The sequence below is a fragment of the Armigeres subalbatus genome, chromosome 3, assembly GCF_024139115.2.
Source record: "Armigeres subalbatus isolate Guangzhou_Male chromosome 3, GZ_Asu_2, whole genome shotgun sequence".
In the NCBI taxonomy this organism is placed as follows: domain Eukaryota; kingdom Metazoa; phylum Arthropoda; class Insecta; order Diptera; family Culicidae; genus Armigeres; species Armigeres subalbatus.
In genome coordinates, this window is record NC_085141.1 from 125,777,708 (window position 1) to 125,803,260 (window position 25,553).

Sequence of the window (25,553 nt, forward strand, 5' to 3'; positions counted from 1 at the left end):
CAACGAACCCTGGCTGCATGCCGTCGTCGCTTGCAGATCGCTCTCGTCGTCGTCGTCGCGTTACGCGTAGCTGAACAGTCTCCAACACGTCGCTGTCGACTCCCCGTCAACTCCGGCCGTCCCCTCTTGCTTGGAGCCCAAGGTGTGTGTACTGTGGTGGCAACTTGAAAGTGGATTACGTCGCCTCCGTGAGGAATCCAGTGCACTGTTTTTTCGCGACTATTCAACGAAGTGAAAAAAAAATATTTTCACTTTTTAAACGAAGGCGCGGAAAAACTAAGCATGATCGGATGCAAACCAGAAGAATTAGAACGACCAATTCGGGAGCTACGATTTGTGCAGGCAGCGAGGCAAAAGCAATAAAGATTGGAGCACTTCTCAAATGTCAAAACCTTCACCTTTTTAGTGCAAAGAAACGGATATGTGTGCCGTCGTTGGGTTGTGTGGTTCGGTTGGTTTGATTGGAAATGGAACTGGTGGTGGAATTGAGACATCGTTAGTAAATCGTGAATAATTTGGAATTATGACACACAGAAGTTGAGGGAAATTTTGTGCAAAAATGACAAATTGTGAGAACATCGTTCCATGGCTGATGAGTGTTAAACCGAGTGACAAATGAAAAAGACCATAAATAAGCCGAGCCACTGGGGGGATAAAGCGAAGTTGGTACATGTCTGTGCACAATGAGAAGTGGTGAAAAGAAATACACTAAGAAACAACTACCAAAACTGTTTTGTGTTTGGGTGTATTCAAATGGAGGCAGCAATTGCATATCGGTACAGCAAGTGACGGATATTGTGGACCGCGAAGGTTGTTGAGATTCGACGCATTGGAAAATGTTTTTCGGAATTAGAATGTAAACACTGAAGGTCAATTCATTTTGATCTAATTGGATTGTTTCTCTTTCACTAACGTACGACATTGAATGGTTTTCTTCTACTCTGGAGCCTTGAAATTAAAATGTTCGTATGGCTTTAAGAGCTTCAAATTAGGGTCATTAAAGCACATTATTAGCATATGGCATTTTTATCCACCCCTGGAAAATAGAATACCAAATGATGAGACTCTACGTATATTTTTCGCCGGTAAACTTAATGCCTTCCTAAGTATAAGACAGAATGTTTTGCAATTAAATTCAACTGTCTTTCAAATAAAGTCTGCTTTAAACTGGATTCAAGTTGATGTTAAAATTTCTAACTGCTGAAACGTATGAAGCTAACATTGATAAAATTTTGTTTGAAACACAATTTAAAGTAAATTAAATTATTAATTTAACTAGTGTTTCGACTTTACTTTTCGGTAAACGGAAATCATGCGATTATCCACCCAAAGGAGTAGAGGTGTGCGCCAACACGCCATGCCGTCACCACCGACGATGTTTTCGGCATCACGCCGACATGTTTTCATCGGCGCGCTGCTGTCTTAAATTGTTCACGCCACTGATCCACAATTTCCCCACCTGATCAAATTTGTGGGGGTCTACATTATTCAATAACAAATTGTTACAACTCCGGGTAAACATTATTTATGAGATTTTACAGAAAAATCAGAAGTGATACAAATTGCGCAAGGCAAATTGATTTTGAATCTTGAATATGCATCACTAACTTTTTTTTCTAACAGTTAGTACTGGATCAAATAAATCAAAATTTTGAAATAGTACACGATTTGTGCCATAAGATTGAATATTTCCATAATGAAGTCTGCTTTTAAATAAGCAATTCAACCAGAAAACCACTTCGTCTATATTTGTGTGGATATTAATAAAATGTGGAATTTTTGAAGAAAAAATCGTGGAAATCCAGCAGAACTTTCAAACAGTTACCATTGAAAGTTCTAACAAATTTGCGTTTCAACAAAGTCGCTTGAAAAAAAAACCAAAAATTTCCTCCGTGTTAAATCAAAAATTTCCTGTGAAGGTTCTGAAGAATTTCTCGTAGAAATTCCGGACAATCTCTCGTAGAAATTCAGAAAAAAAAATCAGGTGGATATTTAAAATAATTCTACGTGGAAATTACAAAGAAATTGCCTTGGAAATTCAGAAGAATTTCATGCAGACATTCTGGAGAAGGCTGGTAGGTCATTTGGCATAACGCCGTTTGGCATAAAGGTCGTTTGGCATAACGGCCGTTTGGCATAATGGTCATTTGGCATAATAGTGAAATCACCGATTTCGGAACTCTGCATAGTATCTTCAATTATTTATAATTATTGTCGCTTGAAATTTATAAGAGAGATACTTTAAGTTGTTTTGTTTTGGATTAAAGATTGTATCAAACCACTGCTTGAAGGAACATTGGTAGACTTCATGAAATTTTTACCATCTGCTTTTTACACTCAACAACATTTTACCTTTAGGTCAGTAGCAACATAGTCGTTGACCAAGACAAACTACGAAAAACGAAAGCTCGAATAGCAAAATTATAAGTGCTCAAGAACAAAAGCTATTTTATTAATTGAGGGGGTTAGAAGCAGAGGGGTTGTAAGTGACATTTCAATTCAGACATTTGCTCGCTTAAAAGCGAGGTAGTATATGATCCCTTCTTTCAAAGGATGCATCTTCGCGACATACGGCAAAAGAAGATATGGTCCTTTGCCTGGTAGATGGCATAAGACGATATGGTTCCTTATTCAAATACATGAATTGGCTCGGATTAAGGCGAGGGAAGATATGATCCCTTCTGTCAATGGATGGCAGAAAGTCCAGCAGAAAGAAAAGGATGATATAGTTGCTTCTTTCAATTCAAGCATTTGCTCGGTTCGATGCAAGGTGCATTTTTCATTTCTTTGATTCTTTATTTTAAAGCATGCATCAGTCCTGTCAAGGAAGAGGCCATATCGCCTTATAGAAGGCCTGGAGCTCCATAATGCTATCAATAGATTCAGCTTGCTAAACATAAATGAGGTCTGCATGTATGAGCGTTGTGGGAGTGCGCGAAAAAATGAAATTTTCAAAAAAAAAATCTTTTTATAACGCATGAGAGAATACGAATTCCTTGCCTAATAAAAGGGACGATTGGGCGATTGTACGACAATTCCCCGAATAACAATTCCCCGAATGCAATTTCCCCGAATGCAATTTCCCCGAATAACAATTCCCCGAATGTAACAATTCCCCGAATGTAACATTTCCCCGAATGTAACAATTCCCCGAATGTAACATTTCCCCGAATGCATCTCCCTTCTTTTTGAGGCGTATGATTGCCGTTCCGGAGGTTGCGAGTTCGATTCTCGGTGCGGCCTAAGATGCTTCAGGGTGGGAAGCATTTTCAGCTCCTTGTGCACAGTATATCCATTGTACTTGCTACACAAGACATTCATGCAACTGGCAGGTACCGGAACGCTTTCGATAACTGTGGAAATAATAAAAGAACACTAACATGAAAAACAGCCCATGTTTCAGATAGAATGTAAAACCATTGAAGATGAAGACAATGCGCTGAAAGAAGGCAATCCTATCTTTGAATTAATGCATTTGATCTGTATAATACGAAGTGAGGAGATATTCTGCCGCTAACCGCAAGTCGAGCACATCTGTATATGGAGGCCCATGTACAGATGTGCTCGACTTGCGGTTAGCGGCAGTATTGCTTTCTTTAAATTAATAAGTTTACTCGGTATGATGAACGTATCTGCCCGGTTTAAAGCCAAGGGAATGGTATCAGAAGACGGTAGGAGATAATTCCTTCTTTAGATGATTGCATCACCCGGTATTAGGGGAAAGAAAGTGATAATGTCTTTATCAAATGAACACATTTGCCCGGTATAAGGCAAAGAGGATAGATAGCCCCTTCTTTAAATGAACTCGTTTGTCTGGAAAAAGTGAAAGAATGAAACAACGCCTTCTTTAAATGATTGCGTATGCCCGGTGTAATGAGAATGGAGAAGATAATAGCTCCTTTAAATTAATTAAAAAAAAAATTAAGGCCTCTCGAGACAAAAATTCTGTCCGTAATAAATCAAAAAGAGGAGATAATTCGTTTACTAAGCAAGTAGCACGCTTGCCAGGTATAAAAAATGATTGATATGAAGCAATTATATGTTTTAAAACTGCTGTTATATTAGCCCGCCTAATGCTATATTGAGAAAATGAATACGGCAAAATGTTTTTCGGTGAAATATAATACATTCAATACATTTTGTGTAATAAGGGATCTTATATATTTTTTTCCTTATTCTGGCAAATTTCGCCTGCATCAAAATAAGAGATCAGATTAGTCCTTATCCTCATTCCTCATCCTCAGCTAACGCCTATTTTTGAAGGACCACATCTACCATTTTTTTATTTTGTAAAAATGCCTCCTTTTAAAGAATGCATCACATCCCCCATTATCATATTCAGGGAAGATACATGTTATTAAAGAACGAATAATAACATTCATTATCTCGTGAAACACCCACTGAAGAAGGGACACATTTACCATTGCATTATTCCGAGCAGATGCATTCTTTTTAAAGAAGGAATCACGTTCACCATTGCCTCTTTCCTGTTAAACGCATTATTTTTGTTTACAAGGATTCACATCCACTATTGCCTTATATATTTGAAGAAGGTATATACATGACAGGAGTTTGATTCCGAAGATAGAAACACTGTACTCTGATAACTTTATAATTCAACAACACATCTTGGAGAATCAAGAATTACAATTACTACCAAAGGCCATTCAGCTGATAATCTCCAATAAGACACTCTTGAACGTATCTTTGAACGCTGCTTTTTTCGGACGCATACAGTCGATTGCGAGATAATGTAATGCAAGAGGTATTTTATTTTCGGGGAATTGTTCCATTCGGGGAAATGTTACATTCGGGGAATTGTTACATTCGGGGAAATTGCATTCGGGGAATTGTTACATTCGGGGAAATTACATTCGGGGAAATTGCATTCGGGGAATTGGTTTTCGGGGAATTGTCGTACAATCTTATTGGGCAAGTTTTCTAGCATACCCTTACATGGAAAACAAAACTAGCCACCAATATCAAATTAATGTATGTAATGCTGATTTATCTAGCTGGTAGGTATGTCAACATTTGAAATGTCTCCGTTAGTACAGGAAGCTTATTTATTCTTAATTTGCCACGAGGCCGGAAGAGTCATTTGATCAAAAGGGTCATTTGCCCGAAAGGGTCATTTGGCCGAAAGGGTCATTTGGCCGAAAAGGTCGTTTAGTCGAAAAGGTCATTTGGCCGAATAGGACATTTGGCCGAATAGGTCATCTGAAAAGTAAGAAATTAGGAGTGAGAAGCGAGACGTCTCACTTCTCACTCCTCATTTCTATCCTCTTGCTGTAAAACGTGAGTAGTGCGAAGTGAGTAGTGAGACGTCTCACTGCCCTCTTCGCGCTTCACACTTTTTACTGTAAGAAAAGAAAAATGAAGAGTGAGAAGTGAGACGTCTCTCTTGTCATTCCTAATTTCTCACTTTTCAAATGACCTATTCGGCCAAATGACCTTTTCGGCCAAACGAGCCTTTCGGCCAAATGACTTTTTCGACTAATGACCCTTTTGACCAAACGACCCTTTCGTCCAAACGACCCTTTTGACCAAATGACCATTTCGGCCAAATGACCCATTCAGTCAAATGACCCTTTCGGCAAAACGACTCTTTCGGCCGATATCGGGTCATAGAACATCGACTCATAGAGGGTTGACTGTATGTGTGTTTGGTATTCAATTTAACCCCCACTGGTCGGCAGTGGTACTATGGGAAAAAGCTGCCTGGCACATACTTCACTTGCGGACGGTCCCTACTCAAAAATCCGGCAGAACAGAACCAATAAAATTGACACAACCGTACTATTTTGGCCAAACTGTTCAACACGCAACAAACACACATTACTCTGATTCCTACGAGTCCCGAAATATCAGACCGGATGAATCATGTTTACTGGTGGCGTAGCTAAACTATGAAAAAATCTGCGCAACAAAAAGCGAAACATACGTCATCAAAAAACACTGAACACAACCGACCGCGCGCAAAGCTTACTGCGATCAAATTTTCTGTCCAGTGTCTGTGTCCATATGTAATGACGTAATCAGAAAAAGTGACGTATACGCCATTTTCCAAAAAAAGAATGAACTTTTTAACAGAAAAATGGAAAACATATTTGCAAGGGTGAAGGCCGATAATGTTCCCCACTCAAAAACATCCTAGATCGGAACGAAAAACGAATTCGTCATCTCCAATCCTAGGCCTTTGGGGTCTTTCACAAATTACTTAACGCTCTAGGGGGAGGGAGGGAATTAGGACGCGTGTTACGATCCATACAAAAACACTTAACTTCCATACAAAAAGTGCTACGAGGGGGAGGGTGGGGCTCCAAAATCATCAAATTTAGCGTTACATAATTTCAGAAAGAGCCCTTTTCTCGCAAGGCTAACTTTTATGCCACCTCCCCATATTAACAGTGTGTGTATCTACAATCTAACTTCCACTGTCTGGCAGTGGTATTATGGAAGAAAACTGTATGTAATAAAGTCAGCTTTAGCCCGGGAGCTAGGAGGTGTTAGCTCTAGTGCAGTTCCCAACGACCTATTCAAGATTGCCTCGTAGCTCACGCCCAGTCCGAGATTACTTTCACTTGCAATAAGTCCCGCCTATTTATACTACCATTATCAATCACATAATCGTTAATGGATCTATAAACAAACTTCTGAATTTTTAAATCCATTTAATTTTTTTTTAGTTGGTTTTGAAATCATATAAAAACATATTGAATCAATTTCACTAAATTATCCAATTCCGGATAAATGAACTGAATAAGCGAAGACCATTTCTAGTATCCCCGAACAATTCACTAAACGCTTCCAGAGCTTTTCTGGGGTATTTTTTATTCATCCATGTAGTTCTGCCACACACATTTTACCAAAGACATCCCCGTATTCAAACTACACAAACGATTTCGCGCACTTAATTAACAAATACACTTTATTGAAGGTCACCAAACGCGTAAATTTCTTCTATTACATATACAAAATATAGACATCAGCAAAATCAATTTCTTGTGGAAACGAACAAAAACGTGACAGTAAAATCAAAAGCAACCATCCCGGGTGCATGGCTTGCTGTTATCTACCTCCCCATAAGTAACAGTAATGCCTAAATTCGATGCACTTAAATACAATAATGATTAGCAAATAAGTCTTCAATATAGTCCAAACAATATACATGATAAGGAAGCAAATAAAAGTTTCAGATCCAAAGTTGTCGCCATCCTCGAACGAAGATTGATATTGAATAGAATGATAAATTCTTTACTGACCCATACTAGTGTGTTCAGTGGTGGCAAATGTTAGTTTCTATCAGTTTCTTTTTCTTCTTATTGACAATACATCTCTCACTATGGTACATTGTTGCCTCGCAGTGTGCATTAAAGTCTTCCACAGTTATTAACTGCGAGATTTCTAACCCCTTTTTCCTTCGAGTCAAGTACTAGACACTGAAGACGGCCTTACTGTTGAGGTCGAAATACGTATCTGTCAAGATACAATTAAGTGGTGGAATTCAATGGGATTGTACAAACTCGTCTTATGACAAGTGAAGACATTCCACTAAAAAGCTCAAAATAATTTTCTTAACGAGATTTCTAAGCCAAGTCACCATTTTTGCATTCGCATATCATGCAGCTCAGGGAGGTTGAGAAAATTTCCTAGACCGAACCGGGAAACGAACCGAGTCATCTTCAGTATGGTCTTGCTTTGTAGCCGCGCATCTTTACGCACGGCTAACGAAGGCCCCATCAGTTTACTAATTTGTCAAATTAAGGTTCAGGCAGGCATTATCATCTTTTCGTCATAGTCTCGGAAACCAATAAAAGAGACACTTTTTTGTCAAACTCATCCGTACCAAATCGTAAGCTCTGGAATAGCGTTCTAACGGATGGACGTTGCTTTCGTTGGTTTTAGCCCCTACGACGATGGACGCAAATACCTGCCTTGTTACTATCCTTTATCACTGTCTAACAAAACATAGCATCAAATCGTAAATCTACTGTGTGAGAACAAAAACTAATGTCAAATGACATCATGTTGCGACATCTTGTGACATTTTGATAATTTCATGACAAGTCGGTACATTTAATAAAATGTATATGTAAAAAAATGTATATGTAATGTAATTTAATAAAATGAAATTAGGGCATTGCTTCATTGGACAAAGTTGTACAATATTTTTTTCCAGAATGATTATCATCTCATCAAAGTCGACTCGATGCGCACGCAAATTAAGCGACAAACGAAATGTTCCGACAAAGCTTTACGATTTTGAAGGGTGATAATGACAGACATCCGTAAAATTTGTCAACAACATTTTTTTTCCTCTGCAACGTTTTCATCTCGTGATTTTACCGAAAATCATTATGACACGTTATGCCAAACAACAAAATATCAATTAACATTAACAGCAACGCCTTAATTTTTCGGACGCTTCAGACTTGGTACAGATTTGAAGCCTTTTGAAGCTTAGCAGCAAGTGTCGTACACTCTAACTTTCATCTACTCAGTGACTGAGTAAAATTATATTGCCATCTCTTTTCCTCCCACGGAAATTTTACTCAATTTCCCTTCAAAAGCAGGATTACTCATAGTTTTGAGTTGTCCTCCTTTTGACGGAAGTTGAATAAAATGTCCGTGGGATAGAAAGAAAGAGCAATACAATTTTACACAATCACTGAGTAGAGCCCTCCTTAGCCGTGCGGTAAGACGCGCGGCTACAAAGCAAGACCATGCTGAGGGTGGCTGGGTTCGATTCCCGGTGCCGGTCTATAGAATTTTCGGATTGGAAATTGTCTCGACTTCCCTGGGCATAAAAGTATCATCGTGTTAGCCTCATGGTATACGAATGCAAAAATGGTAATTTGGCACAGAAATCTCACAGTTAATATCTGTGGAAGTGCTCAATGAACACTAAGCTGCCAGGCGGCAATGCCCCAGTGGGGATGTAATGCCAATGAAGAGAAGAAGACTGAGTAGGTGAAAGTTAGCGTGAAGCTACAAAGCAATTCATGCGAAAAATGGTTTGGTTCGTACTCCGGTCCGGTGTCGTGTAGATATTGTTCCGGTACTGATTATTTTTGCAATTCCCATGGACATAGAACCATATGCTACACAAATCGTAAATGGTACTTGGTCCATACCCTCACATTTAATAACTGTGGAACCTGGAAGTCCTTAATAAACACTGAGACACGATGATAGTAAATGTAGAAGAAGGGTAACTAAATATATTTTTTGGACACAGACAAGATTATCTTAACAGATAACATCATATGTTCAATTTCGGAGGAATGATTCACTTAGTAATCTACTTCATATTTCCACCACTGTCTGTTTAAGTAGCTTAGATGGGGAGTGAAATTGTCATGTGCACATAACAAACCAAACCGTTTGCAACACTTGCTTCACCAATGAAGGAAATTAGTTCCATTTTCCATCTCTAAACCTAGTTGCTTGCACCATGTTTACTAGTTGCAGAAGCGCACCACTAATCAAACCTGATCATTAATTTAAAAAGTGCAAGTTTCCGCCGTCGACATAAACTAACGAAACCTGCTGAACCGGCTTGCTTGCTCTTTCCATCTCGTCGAAGTCGCGCCACAACCACCATCCACAATTTCCGACACTCACTGTAAACCGAAGTGACTGTATACTCCGTCGTATGGGGAGGCTAAGGTCTCTCTCTCATAAGCATAATGTCCGCGTAGTAGTTAACTTGGGGGGCCACAATATTAGTAAGCCGAATGCTGCCCATGCCAAGTTAATCCGTTCTTCGTGCTGTAGCTCACTCACATTTGTTCGCTCGGATCATATGTTGGCTTTCGCCTCTCCATAATGCCTCTGCAATAGCAGTGTGCACACTGTTTTTCTTTGGAACAGTTTTCCTCACTGATGCATCTTATGCGATTCGTACCAACTGAGACTTCAAGTCTGTTTATGTTTATATGTTTTCGCAACGATTCCAACAAACCACTCCGAGACCCACCAGACGCAAAATGTGATAGCGCTTTAAACAACATATAGCAACAGTCAGCATCGCGAAAAGTGATTTGAGTCAGGGTTCATGATATTTTTAATAAAATACATTTAATTGTACAACGATAATCAATTTCTTGTTTTCATGGTTGGAAGATTCAAAATCTGTCTTAATTTTTTTGTCATTCGATCAAATATCCTAAAATCTGACCATTCTAAAACAACTTCTCTTTGACGCGTTGATAGCGGCACCATCAGCCCAGCAGCACTATTGCTCAGTGAAAGGAGAATAAGGTCGTATAGTAGCGTTCAGTAGTCGATGTGGTTGCTTGCAGTAGAGCAACGAGCGCCCGAGCCGAGTGGTGTGCGAAAATATAGGAGTGCGCGCGCTTCGTTGATTGGTGAAGGTAGCCCTGACAGAGTGGATCGCGGAAAAGTGTAGAAAATTTTGTGCCAAACTGAGACCGGAGCAGTCGACTACGTTAAAGGAAACTAATAGCCAGCTAAGGAGGGTCAGATCGTGGAGATAGGAACGAGAGCAGTGGCCAGGTCAGCCTTATGAAAAATCAAACGATCGATTGGTAACGAAGCAGTAGGATTTTAGGTTTGGAGCAAGCGTTGCTAAGGTAAGTCGGTGGGTGGATAACAGGATGGGGATGAAATTAAAAACTGATATTCCAGGAAAAGTAACGTTAATTATGCGGTTTGCATTTTGATTATTTGATAAATTTCAGTAAATTTTAGCAAAATATTAAAAAATTGCGAGATAAAATAATTAAGTTTATATACAAACACGGAAAATTTCCATCTCAATGAACATATATTCATCTCGTCGCTTCTAGACGCTTCTTTTTACTAATATGCTTGCTCACTACTATAAAACAATCACGAAAATGAGAAGCAAATCAAATTCTTATTCATGGACTTGTTTTTCTATGGGAGTAATTCTCAATAATTTATTTACTCAAGAAAAAAAATTACCTTTTCAAAAAATTACTTTCCAACAAGAATTTTGTAAAAACCCCGAGAATCAATTTCAAACATTTTTGTACTTTTTAAATATAGGTTAAAAATCAGTAGGTAAACGTCGTCCATTATTATGATATCTACACAATGAATTTTTTTTCGAAAGAACCCTTGGTCAAATTAGTCAAATCCACAAAGGATTAGATATACAAAAGCAAAAATTTGTTTCGCAAAATTTTTGAATGGGTGATTAATCAGGGATCAAGTGTCCCCATAATGAGTGAACTTCTTCAAATTAGACCTGTGCGCCGCCGCGCCGCGCCGCCGCCGCCGGTGGTTTTACTCACGCCGCCGCCGCCGGCGATTTTGGGTCGGCGCGCCGCCGATCATAATTTTGCCACGCCGATGACTAATCGCAATAAAAAAATCAATTAACTTGAGTCGAGTCGAGTAAAATAAGATTCACTGAAAATGGCCTTACAGAGACGAAATACGTATTTGTAAGACAATACAACGTGGTGGAATTGATTGGAATAGTACTAAACTCGTGTTATGATTGTTGTTGTTAGTTAGTTGTTAGAATGTTGTTCAGGTGGAACTCGTCAGAATTCAATTTCAAATCTACCTCAAGTGATGGTGCCTCTAAGACAGTGACAAACATTGGATAATGAATTAATTGGTTGATTAGTTGTGAATTTGAATTAGGCTGTATCTAGTAGATTTAATCTACTAAGTAGAATAATACAAAAAATGTTGAAATGGTCTTTGGAATTCGTCTAAGCCAAAACCTCATTTAGTCGGGCACCTAAATCTGTAGGCAGTGTTGTCCTACACTCTGTACAAAAAATTCTGCTCTATGATTTTTCTCCATCCAAACGATTTTACAATCTTAACTAAGTAAGTGCAACTAATAGAAGGCTATTTGAATTTTCTAAATGTCCATCGTTTGATGGAGTAAAATCAAAGGGCAGAATTTCTTGCACAGAGTGTAAGACAACACTGCCTGTAGGTGACTCGCAAATTGTGTTTGTTGTGGCACATAAGCTTTTGTGAAGGTTTGAATACATCCCTAAAGCGCCAAAACCACTTGGTATATTTCCTAGTAAATTCCTCCAGATATTCCTCCGAAAAGTTTCAATAAAAAATTACTTCATGTATTCTTCCGAAAATGTTTTTCAAAATTTCTCCGAAAATTATTTCAGAAATTCCATTACGGATTTCTTCAAAAAATCCTTCAGGAATTTCTTCAGGAAATTCCTTATGGAATGCATACAAAAAAATTGTTTCAGTAATTTCTACGAAAAATGTTGTTAAGAATTCCTTAGGAGAATCGTTAAGGGATTCCTTCGGAAGTTTCTTTAGCGATTCCTCCGGATATTTCTTAATAAATTTCTCAAGAAATTCCATTTGGAGTTTCTTCAAGAACTGTTCAGCAACTCTTCAATTTTTTAAAGGAATATCTCCTCATGAATTTCTTCGGCAATTATTCTATGAATTCTTCAAATAAATTCTTCCAGAGATTGCATAAGGGATTTCTTCCAAATTTTCCTAAGGAATTTCTTCAGAGCTTCTTCCAGCAATTTCTTTAAAACATTCTTCGAGAATTCTTCTAGAACTTCCTGCAGGAGTTCCATTGAAAATGCTTCCATGGGTTTTTACGAAATTCTTTCAGTAATACCTTCGGATTTTTCAGTGTTAGTTGTTTAATTTATTTATTTAATTTTTTCAAAAATTCAATAAGCAACTCCACCGAAAACAATTTCATTATCTAATTAATTTTCAATGGATTTCCTGGAATAAATCTAAGAAGGAATCCGGGAGGCTTTTCGAAGAAATTTTTAAGGAAACCCCTGCTGAAATATTTAAAAGAATTCTTGGTGGAGTTTTTTTTAGATTATTTTCGGAAATTTTTTTGAGGAGCTCTTAAATGAATTTTTGGAGAAGTTTTTGAAGAAATTCCTGTATGGTTTTGTGCAGGAATTTCGAAATATATTTCCGAAGGCATTTTTAAAAGAGAGCCTGAATGGATTTTCGAAAATAGTTCCCGTTTTGACTACTTTATAAGATTTTGAAAGTATTTCTAAACAACTTCCCACAAACCACGTAGGCTGAATTTTCACATTTTCAAACCCACCCCCCTTTCCCCCCTAGTAGACTTTTCCAAAACCCCTTCCCCACCCCCTTGAAGTATACGTAGACTTTTTCAAATTTAACAAAATGTCATAAGTGATTGGAAAAAAATTGGAAATCAGCCACGTTTTCAGCAATTCAGATATACAAATTTCAAACCTAACAAAATAAAACTGAATAAAATCCAACTCAATATCAATTAAAAATTCAAAACGAAATCAAATTCAATCCTCTGTCCATAGCTCGTGAAACCAAATCTCGAAGCCAATTAATTTAATTTCTGTTGGATTTGATTCCTCCTAGAGGTGTGCGCCACCGCCACCGGCACTTGCATAGGCGCGCCACTGCTTAAAATCTGTCACGCATCTGAATTATAATTCTGCATGCCGGTTCAAATTTGTAGAAAACCCAATAATTTTCAGAATTTCGAGTTGAAATTCCGAGAACGTCAAGTCTACATTCCAAAAAGTTTGTCGTAGAAATTCCGTAGAATTTCCCGATTGATAACCTTCAAAGTTTCCAGGTAATACTCCAAAGAACTCTATTTCCGATATTTCTCTAATTCCGATATTTTTCTTGAAAATTCCATTCCGTTGAAATCTCAAGAATTTTTTCTAAATTCCAAAAGTTTTTCCGTTAAAACGTCGAGTAATTTTCCCTGAAAATTTTGAATTATTTCCCGTTGAAACCATGCTAAAGGTTTCCTACGATATTTTGACATTTCTTTTGCAAAGTAGAAGCGATTTCCTGAAGAAATTAAAAAAAAAACCTATGGACATTCCAAAAAGTTTTCCAGATAATTTTGGTGGAAATTATGGAGGATTTCAGTTGAATTTGTGGTGAATTTATCGTAAAAAAATATAATAAATTTTCATGAAAATTACTAATGCTTTCTTACAAGAATTGCAATATTTTTTTTGTGAAAACTCAAAGAGTTTTTGGTGGGAAATTAAAATAATTTCTCGTGAAAGTTTTCAAAAATTTCTTTTTCCATCGATAATTCCAAAGAATTTTCATTAGAACTGCCGAAGAAATTGCCGTTAAATTTCGAATAATTTCGCTTATATGTACATATGTCCAAAGAATTCCTCGCGAAAATTCCAAGAATTTCAGAAATTAAGGAAAATTTCCCGGGGACTTCCCAGAAAATATTCAGTGGAAATTCTGAAGAATTTCTCACGGAAATTTAGGAGAATTCACCTTGAAAATTCCAAAGAATGTCTTTTGGAAATTCCAAAGACTTCTTCTTGGATATTCCAAAATGCTTCCTTTGTAAATTCTAAAGAATTTTTCATCGAAGTGCGATATAATTCCCCGTGGAAATTCTAAAGAATCACTTGTAGTTTCTAAAGAAGTTCCTGCCGAAAATCAAAAGATATTTTAGTAGAATCTACAATGTAATCAATGTAATCCAAGCGGAAATTTTGAAATTTTTTCGAAATTAAAAAAAATCAAACAAGTGAACTTTGCACTGCCGTATGAAATGTTTTCCGAAAAAAAAAAAATAAAAGTCTACGTAGACTTTTCGTATACCCCCGCCCCCCTTCGTAGACTGATGTAGACTTTTTCGAACCCCCTCTCCCTCAAGAGTCTACGTGGTTTATGGACAACCCCTAAAGGAATTTCTGAAGGAACATTTGAAGGAATTTCCGGAGGAATTCTCAAAGGAATTTATGAAGAAATTTCTAATAGAATTTCAGAGGAAATGTCTACTGGTATTTCTGAAGTCATTCATAAAATTCTCCAGGATTTTTTTTTGTAATTCTCCAAAAAATCCTATGGAGATTCGTCCAGGAATTCCCTCGTATATTACCTCAAGAAGTTCTACAAAAACTCCTCCGGAAACGAATTCCAGAAAGTCTTTCGAAAATTCTCTCAACTATATTCGGAAATTTCTCTCAGGAATTATTTCGGAAAAAGTTCCTTCAGAAATTTGTTTAAGAAAACCTTGGGAAATCGTTAAGTTGTTTTCCCGAAAATTTCTCAAGAAATTCTTCTAAGAACTCTTTTGGAATTAGTTGAAAAGTTCTAGAGCGAAATTTCCTTAATAATTCCTGAACAAGTTCCTGAAGGAATATCCGTAGAAGTCCCTGCAGGTTTTTTTTTCAAAGTGACTCCTGAAGAAACTTCTGACAGTCTTAGATATCTCCGAAAATTCCTTTGGACATTCTGTCAAGACTTCGTTCAGAAATTCGTATATACCTTCTGAAAATCCTTCTTTTTGAAATATCTACAGAGAATGTTTTAAGAGTTCCTCAGGAAATAGTTTCAAAATTCAAAATCTCTAAAAATTCCTTCAGAAATTTATTAACGGATTACTTCGGAAATTTCTGTCAGCTTCGGAATTTTGCTTTGGAATTTCTTTGAAAATCAATTTGATATTCCTTCGGAAATTTTTATTTAGTAATTCCTCTAGGAGTTCCTTAGCAAGTTCCTTGACAATAATTGTTCTTGAAATTCCCATAGGTATTCTTCCAAAACTACTTTAAGCAATTTAATATAGAATTTCTCAGGGTAATCCTTTGAAAATTCCTCCAGAAAATTCTTTGGTAACTTCATGACGCTACCTACAGACACTGACAAAACTAGCTCTGTACACATCGTTGATTCGTCCAGTCGTCCTGTACGGCCATGAATCATGGATGTTAAAAGATGCAGATTATCAAATTCTCAAAGTGTTTGAGTTGAAAATACTGTGCTCAATACTGTGGTGGAAAATGGTAAATGGAGCAGACGAATGAATGAACCACGAGTTAAACCAAGCATACAAAAATGCAGACATAGGCAGGTTGATAAACTAAGGCAGATTACAGTGAGTTGGACATGTAGTGCGTATGCAGGAAGAGAGACCAGCAAAAGAACTTGCAGAGAACCTGGAACAGGACGTTGGCTCTGGAGTGTGCAATCGAGGAGGATGCGGAAGCAACCGCTGATGCATTTTGGAAATACTGTTAGGAATTCCTTCGAAAAGTCTGTGGGGACTTGCTCAAAATTTTCTTAAAAGGTTCCTACTACACTTTCCAACACTACTTCAGGAATTTTCTCGGAAAGTCCCTTAGAAAATTCTCTTAGGAATTCCATCAGAAAATAGTTCATTCTTTAAAAAATTTCAGAACGAATTCCTGCAGGAATATTTTATGTTTTACTAAAGGAATTTCCCAAAGAGAACCTGAATGGATTATTCTTTCTAAAATAGAAAAATGCTGCAGACATTGTCATAGGATTTTACGAAGGAATTCCTAATGAAATTTACTGAGAAATGCCTGTAGAAGTTAAAAAAAATCATAGTTTCCTCCAGAAATTCTTTCAGAAACATTTGTTGGCATATTTAGGCAAATTTCAGGAAAATTTTAGATTTTTTCTGAAACTTAGTTATTTTGAGATCAAAACGACTGAAATGTATCTAAATTCTAAATTGGAAATAACTTTTGAAAAAAGTTATTACCAATTTGTTCTATGACACCGAAATCTAATTCTTAACACTTTGGGGTCACGAAAAAAAATATTGTTAAAATTTGATTAATCAAAATCAAAGAGTAACATAATAGTGGTAATTCAAATAACATTTTGAAATTAGGTATTGATTAGTATCACCGGCAATTGACTATTTTGAATGTGCTGTTTGATGATCAGCAAACGCAGAATATTGCAATTTTAATCCACTGAAGTCGGTTTTTATGCGGCGATTCCGCGTTAATCCAAAAATCCACGGTAAAATTGATTTTTTCAGCCATTGATTTTTTCATCCACGCCGGTTCACGCCGCCGCCGCCGCCGCCGATAAAAGTCAACGGCGCGCCGCCGTGACGCCGCCGCCGCCGCCGGGGCAAAAGTGACCACCACGCCGCCGCCGCCGATGATATGACCGGCGCACAGGTCTACTTCAAATCTATTAGATTTTTGTTAATTTGAAACGTAATATTGTGAAGGTAGGTTGACATTTTTATCAGATCATATTATATATGTATGGCTTTCTGTTGTGGAAAATTTATAGCATTTGCAAAAACATTGCATAAAATAAGTCACTACATAATGATCATTTCTGGCGCTTAGGATAATATGGGCTTAACTGTATTGATCGATTTCTCTTTGTCGATGTTTTCTTTTTGACAAGGTAGCGAATTGATGTAGCTTTAAAAAGATTTAATGGTTTGGGACTAGATGATCTGTAGTAGAAACTACGCTAGAAAATAATACCTTGGTTCTCAGTAAAACCGGGATCAAGTATCTCCACCTTCCCCTATATATTTGCATCATGTCAGCCTCATGATTATCGGCCACAAGCTGCTTAATTTTACATGTCTGTTAGAATCGCGGCTCTTGTCTGAGTGCTTTATTAGGAAGATTAGGACATAATCACACTCTTTTGCATTAGATTAGTGTCAGTCAGACAATTACGCTCTAAACACGCCTTTTTATTAATTTTGCCAATTTTTGGGCTGTTACCGGGGAGATATTCTGTCATTTTTCCACGAGAACCTTCTTCCATTTGTTTATGTTCTGTCTCGTGTGTTCTCGAACTTTCTATACAAAACCCCACAGATTTAAAATAGGATCTGGACATTAGTAAGGCTGCGGGAGCATTGATTCAGCATTGTACAGCAGCCACTCTTTGACGAAAATGGAAATAGACAAAATAAAAATTGTATCTATGACCCAATTAAACGACGCTTGCTTCCAAGTTATCCTTCAATATGTTAAAAAAAAAGTAAACGATCCATAGAACTATTCATAAACCATAGATTTTATGCCGTTTGTACCTAAAGCACCCCAAACCATAACATGACCATTGACCACCTTTTTGCTTCGCAGTCGGTGGAAATTTTGTTGGATCCAATCCTGAAGCTGGTTTGCGTCATTCTCAAACCTGCCGGTTGGTCCCAAAATAGTTAAATTTTCTCTCATTAATGAATATGTCATTCTGCAAGAAATGTTGCGACTCAGCCACACGTTATTGACCTTTTTTTTCCTGTTCGGGTGTGCCACTGCGACCAATTATCTATTGTAGCGTTACCCGTATCCTTAGTGTTTAAGTGCATGTCGAATTACTCCAGTGCTATTGAGAAGCAATGCAGTATCGGTTTCGATACAGTTGTTGTTTTGTTTTCTCAAGAGCACCATGACAAGGTCCCGCTATTTAGACCCTTCACAGAGAGCAATCCCATTGAAGGCAATCTTAGGGGCGCCCCTTATCAATAGGAAACCAATCCTGTCTTGAGGAAACAGAACAGTAATACTGTTATTTGGCCATGCATCGGAGCCCTACCCACATCCTTGTCTTGCTTCTAGAATATAACCAGTAAAACTCTTAAAACCCGGGATTTAGCTCTGTCTACAAGACCATTTCAAGCAAGAGAATTTTTTCAGTAATAAGAACTTCCGTGTGTTCCTCTCACTACCATTGTTCACCAGTTCAAGAAGAGTTAGTACGTATTTAAACCCCTAACTCGATTTTTCCAGCAGTCAGTTTAGCCTAGGGATGGGTACCGAGGTTTTTTTTAACTAATTGCTGGAAAGTTGTTTCCGCTGCATACTGTCTGCAAGGTAACATTAATTCGGTTTCATTTCTGAGACTGCTGTTGGTAGCGAGGACTAAATACGATGAATCCTTAATTACCACAACTTATTGCCCAGCTAGGAAAATGGATTAAGCTAGGGCTCTGTTTAGTAGATCTTACACCGCAACACACTACGTCAAAGTGATCTACCATGTTACGGGAAAATTGACCATACTCCAGTTGTTTCTTCATATTCTTGGCAGATATGATATTCTTCCGCGAATTGCGATCACGGTATGCTTCAAGAATTATAATATCCGATTGGTTTGCGGACTTGGGCGAGCTCGTGGTTCATTCTTCGTCGCCACACACCGTTTTCTTGCACACCGCCACAGATGATCCCGTCTCTCGAATACTCCGAGTGCTTGCAAGTCCTCCTCGAGCATTGTCTATGTTTCATGTCCGTAGAGGACCCGGCAAACCAGCAGTCGTATAAGAATGTCAAATTAAAATTATATAAATATCCAGGTGGAGTTAGAATCATAAATAATGCAATATAAAATTAATTTAAATCGTATATGATACGAATTTGTGATTTTATTATGATCTTCATGACGTAATTATATATGAGTTTATTGGATGTCAAGATGAAGTTATTTAACTTCATACATAAATAAAGTTATAAATGAGGTTATATCGAATCATTTTAAATCATATCATTCACTTTAAACATATGAAGTAGAATGGTGTATTCTACGATTGATGTATTTTCCGTTGAAAATAAATTGTCATGTAGATATATGAAAAACTATTTCAAAGCACAATAACGTGCGCGTTGTTGTTCCACGCTAAAAACCAATAGTCCTTGCGAGTTTGGGAACCAATTAGAAAAAAGTCATAAAGATTATTTTGTTATAAAGTCATAAAGATTATTTTGAATCATATATAAGAAGCGGTAAAAAAGCATTATAAATGAAGTCATATGGAATCAGATTGAGTTACTAATCCACACTTTATAATGCGATGTGCAATTTTTTGTTCGCAATGTATATGTTCATGTGGCTTTGAGGATTGTTGGAAGACTGGCATCTCGAAGATCTTTGAATCGGATCTGGGCATGTCCGTTATTTCAGAATTTGTAATTGCAGAATAATTAGAAGAGAACTTTAAAAAACATTATAAAAATTCATCATGGATCAGTGGATTTTTTTGCCACAGTCATTCAATTTACCTTATATTGCTGAAAAAAAGCATATTGCTAAAAAGATTTTTTTAGATATGGGTACTTTTAAGTTGTTAATGTTACAATGTTGAGTTATAAATTGATACATACGAAGTCATAAAAACCGACAAATATAGTTATAAACGAAGTTGTATAAAGGATCTGTTTACTTCATATGAAATCATATAAACAACAACATTTATTCCGCATGTACGTATATGGCCTCCAAATGTGTACGTATAGGTAGAATCTATGCATTTTATATGATCTTTTTTGACCGAATAAGTATCCACTTAACTGGATTGCAAATGAGTTATATGAACAGAATTGTTGGCTGGGGACAACCGGTCTTATAAACATCTTGTACTTGACACATTTGGTGCGGTGGCGAATCTTTTTTGACCGCAGTTTGATCTGGAGCCCGTAGTAGGCCCGACTTCCACAGATGATGCGCCTTCGTATCTCACGACTAACATTGTTATCAGCCGTTAGCAAGGATCCAAGGTAGACAAATTCCTCGACCACCTCGAAGGTATCCCCGTCTATCGTAACACTGCTTCCCAGGCAAGCCCTGTCGCGCTCGGTTCCGCCCACAAGCATGTACTTTGACGCATTCACCATCATTCTAACTTTTGTTGCTTCACGTTTCAGGGGGGTGTACAGTTCTGCCACCTTTGCAAATGTTTGGCCGACAATGTTCATGTCATCCGCGAAACAAATAAATTGACTGGATCTGTTGAAAATCGTACCCGGCTGTTACACCCGGCTCTCCGCATGACACCTTCTAGCGCAATAATGAACAACAGGCACGAAAGTCCATCACCTTGTCTTACTCCCAGGCGCGAATCGAACGAACTGGAGTGTTCGCCCGAAATCTTCACACAGTTTTGTACACCACCCACCGTTGCTTTGATCAGTCTGGTAAGCTTCCCAGGGAAGCTTTTCTCGTCCATAATTGTCGTATGTCGCCTTGAAATCAACGAACAGATGGTGCGTTGGGACCTGCTATTCACGGCATTTTTGAAGGATTTGCCGTACAGTAAAGATCTGGTCCGTTGTCGAGCGGCCGTCAACGAAGCCGGCTTGATAACTTCCCATGAACTCATTCACTAATGGTGACAGACGACGGAAGATGATGTGGGATATCACTTTGTATGCGGCATTAAGGATTGTGATCGCTCGAAAGTTCTCACACTCCAGCTTGTAGCCTTTCTTGTAGATGGGGCATATAACCCCTTCCTTCCACTCCTCCGATAGCTGTTCAGTTTCCCAGATTCTGACTATCAATTTGTGCAGGCAAGTGGCTAGCTTTTCCGGGCCCATCTTGATGAGCTCAGCTCCGATACCATCCTTACCAGCTGCTTCCCTCAAGGTGGGGGCTGGTTGGCTTCCATCGTCCGCTGAACTGACGTAGTCATCTCCTCCGCTGCCTTGACTATCACTGCCTGTACTCTCAACGGCATTCAAATGTTCCTCGTAGTGCTGCTTCCACCTTTCGATCACCACACGTTCGTCCGTCAAGATGCTCCAATCTTTATCCCGGCACATTTCGGCTCGCGGCACGAAGTCTTTGCGGGATGCGTTGAGCTTCTGATAGAACTTGCGTGTTTTTTGAGAACGGCACAGCTGTTCCATCTCCTCGCTCTTCGTTTCTTCCAGGCCGCGTTTCTTCTCCTGGAAAAGGCGGGTCTGCTGTCTCCGCTTCCATCTATAACGATCCACGTTCTGCCGGATACCTCGCTGCAACGCGACCACCCGCGCTGCGTCCTTCTCCTCCAGAATCTGTCTGCACTCTTCGTCGAACCAATCGTTCCGTCGACTTTTATATCCGACGTTGTTCTCCGCTGCGTCGTTAATGGCTGCTTTGACTGTATTCCAGCAGTCCTCAAGAGGGGCCCCATCGAGCTCACCCTCTTCCGGCAACGCTGCCTCGAGATACTGCGCATATGCAGTGGCGACATCAGGTTGCTTCAGTCGCTCTAGATCGTACCGCGACGGTCGTCGGTACCGAACGTTGTTGATGATGGATAGTTTTGGGCGCAGTTTAACCAGATAGTGATCAGAGTCTATGTTAGCGCCACGATATGTCCTGACGTCGGAGAAGTGCCGTCCATCAATCAAAACGTGGTCGATTTGTGATTCTGTCTGAAGTGGTGATCTCCAGGTGTACCGATACGGAAGGCTGTGTTGGCTGTGTAGGTGCTGCGAATAGCCATATTCTTGGAGGCGGCGAAATCAATTAGTCGTAGGCCGTTTTCGTTCGTCAGCCGCTGAACTTTCCGATAGTCGGTCTAAACTCCTCCTATTGGCCAACCTGAACGTTCAAATCTCCTATGATGATTTTGACGTCGTGGCTTGGGCAGCTGTCGTACTCACGTTCAATCTGCGCGTAGAATGCGTCCTTATCATCATCAGTGCTTCCGGAGTGTGCGCTATGGACGTTGATTATGCTGAAGTTGAAGAACCGGCCTTTGATCCTCAACCTCCACATTCTCTCGTTGATCGGCCACCACCCGATCACGCGCCTTTGCATATTGCCCATCACTATGAAAGCTGTTCCCAGCTCGTGTGTGTTGCCGCAGCTCTGGTAGATGGTATTTTTTTTCTTGAGTAAGGGTAAACGGAAATCTGCAACCAGACACCTGAGGAGGTAACTCAGGTAGTGTGGTGATGGGTGTGTCATGTAACTCTTACCCGACCCACTAAAACCAAAACCCTTTCGTCAGTCCGTACCCCCAGCCCGCAATTAGGCAATACATCAGTGGGAAACTATTGAGAACGCTCATGCCTATGCTAACGCACTTGACGCTAATACACACAACATCTACTTCAAGGGTGGTAACCTCACCACCCGTCGATCGCAAGCTATGATAGTAACCTAGCGGTCCGTATCATAATCTCGCGTTGGAGATGAGCACCCCGACAACAACCACCGCGCATGAACCGCAATGACCTCTATATCTACATACTGAGTTCACTGCATTACAGGTGCCCTTACTGCACTCGTTGGTTTTGTTCAAGACGCCACCACCGCTGCAGTTTCGACATAATCTGTTGAGATGCTGTGTTCACCGCATTCCATATAGCTTCCTCCCGGCACATCCTCTCGACGAGGTTGTCCGGGGTTGTATCCATACCGCTAACAAGCAACATGGCATTGCGTTCTACCTCGAATCGCGGGCATGCGAACATCACATGCTCTGCCGACTCTACCCCACCTACACATTCAGGACACTCCGCAGAATCTGTGAAGCCAAACCTGTGTAGGAATTTTTTAAAGCAACCATGTTCAGACAACACTTGGGTTAGGTGGAAGTTGACTTGACCATGTTTTCTATCGACCCAGTTGGACACATCCGGAATTAGTCTGTGGGTCCAACGACCTTTGACTGCGGTGTCCCATGCTCTTTGCCATTCGCACTTGCACCGAGTCCCTTTCGTTGTAGCACTCCACATCTTCCTCTAGGAGTATGTCAATCGGCATCATCCCAGCTATAATGCACACCGCCTCATATGATATGGTGCGATATGCGCTTGCGACACGTAGGCACATCAGCCGGTGTACTCTGATCAATTTCTTTACATTGTACTCGGCCTTTAGTGCTACGGCCTATGCCGGCACGCCATAACGGATGATAGACAATGCTACGCCAGCTATCAGCCTACGCACTTGACTATGCACCGCCGATATGTTGGACATCATTCGTGGTATAGATTTTATCGCCAATGAAGCCCGCTGACATGCATAATCGACGTGGCTCGTAAAATTGAGCTTATCGTCGATCATCACGCCCAGACGCTTAAGAGACCTCACGGAGTTAACTGTGCAGGTCCCTACTCTTATCCTCGCTTGCTGCAACCCATGGCGGTTATGCACCACCACGACTTCCGTCTTGTGGTGTGCAAGGGACAACCGCCTCGAGTTGAGCCATTCCTCCACTCTGCCAATCGCGTATGAATCCTTCAGTCTGACTTCGTCGTCTAGCATTACGTCATCCGCGAAGCCTTCAATCTTCACACCGGCCGGGAGACTTAAGTGTAATACTCCATCGTACATAATATTCCACAGAACCGGTCCGAGGATCGATCCCTGTGGAACACCCGCAGACACTACGATCGACTTTTGACCAGCATCCGTGTTGTATATCAGCACCCTGTTCTGAAAATAACTTTTCAGTATCCTGCACAGGTAATCCGGAACTCTCAATCGGTGCAGGGAGTCAGCAATTGCTGCCCAGCTAGCATTGTTAAACGCGTTTTTTACATCAAGTGTAATCAATGCGCAGTACCTAATACCTCTTCTATTTAAACCTCTCGCTATCTTGGCCGTATCCGTTACCGATCGAATTGCTTCGATGGTAGAACGGCCCTTACGGAAACCATACTGGTTGCTGGATAAGCCACCAGCACACTCTGTATAAGCCGACAATCTATTCAGGATGACCCTCTCTAGCAGCTTCCCAGCTGTGTAGAGTAGGCAAATTGGTCTGTATGCCGAAGGCCCCCCCGGCTGTTTGCCAGGCTTCGGTAATAGCACCCATTTCTGCCGTTTCCATCGATCTGGGAAGTTTCCTTCGTCCATGCATCTCTGGAGGCAGCTCCTGAACATATCTGGATCAGCAAGAATGGCGTGTTTAAGGACCAGGTTTGGAATAGCATCCGGGCCTGGCGCCTTATTGAGCTTAAGTTTTCTTGCGGCCACGATAAGCTCCTCGTTAGTCACTAGCGGTACCACGTCAACTGACTCGTACGGTGTAGCGGACCAGTCCGATGGTTCATGTCTCGGAAACAATCCCTCTACTATTCCGACTAACATCTCTGGGGATCTTTCAGGAGGTGTGCTATTGGTCCTAGACATCACTATCCTGTATGCATCTCCCCATGGGGTGTCATTCGCCATCCTGCACAGCTGTTCAAAGCAGGCTCGCTTGCTACATTTAATCTCGTAGTTCAGAGCTCTGCTCGCTGTCTGGAATACCCCACGTCTATCGACTCGCTCAACGTCCGTTCTAGTCGCAACCTTCTTTTAGCTCTAAGACAGGTTCTACGAAGATCTGCGATCGTGTTAGACCACCAGTTCACTGGTTGTCGATTCCCGGGGGCTGGGTCTTCCTTGGCATCGCTATATCACAGGCACGTGTTAGTACCTCTGTCAGTTCATTACTCCTCAGTCCTGTAGTCCGTCTTTCCCAGCGCAGCGCCTCCTCCAACAGGTCTTGATTGAACTGTGAGGTGCGCCATCCGGGATCAGTTGCACCGTCCCTTCTTGTCGTACTTTTCCGGGTATACTCGACCATAAAACGTACCTCCTGATGGTCGCTAGAAGTATGACCCTCGTGGACCATCCATCCTGGCCCTTCTGTCCATCCTGCGCTGCAGAAAGTGACGTCGATACATGAATCACCGCTCGGTCCTCTAAACGTTGGCACTTGACCTTCGTTCAGCAGAACTTCGTTCAATACCGCTAGTGACTCTAGCAGGATATGACCTCTAGCGTTAGTGAACCGGGAACCCCAGTCCACTGCCCACGCATTGAAGTCACCTGCTACAACTACTGGCTTAAGACCAGTTAGTTTCGCCGCAAGAATATCAACTACCCTAGTGTACTGTTCTATACTTCATCTAGGAGGACAGTAACAGCTTCAAAAGTAAACTCCGTTTACCTTTGCTATGACAAAACCCTCACCCTGGTTTACGGCTCCGCGTCTACGGCACAGCTTACTACGGTCAGGTCCCTTACAGTCATAGGACTTATGACCAAGGCAC

General features: G+C 40.1%; 1 protein-coding gene across 7 annotated transcripts in view; it reads left to right on the plus strand.

Moving 5' to 3' along the window:
* The window catches only part of LOC134227992 (chitin synthase chs-2), a 136,811-nt gene continuing 111,258 nt past the window's right edge, over positions 1 to 25,553 (plus strand). For 5 of the 7 annotated variants that reach the window (XM_062709731.1, XM_062709729.1, XM_062709735.1 and 2 more), the window contains exons 1-2: positions 1 to 142; positions 10,219 to 10,598. The gene's annotated coding sequence lies outside the window, so the exon portion shown is untranslated. Of the gene's footprint in view, positions 143 to 224; positions 385 to 10,218; positions 10,599 to 25,553 lie in introns of those variants that run through there. The other 2 variants (XM_062709733.1, XM_062709732.1) reach the window with 2 other exon arrangements.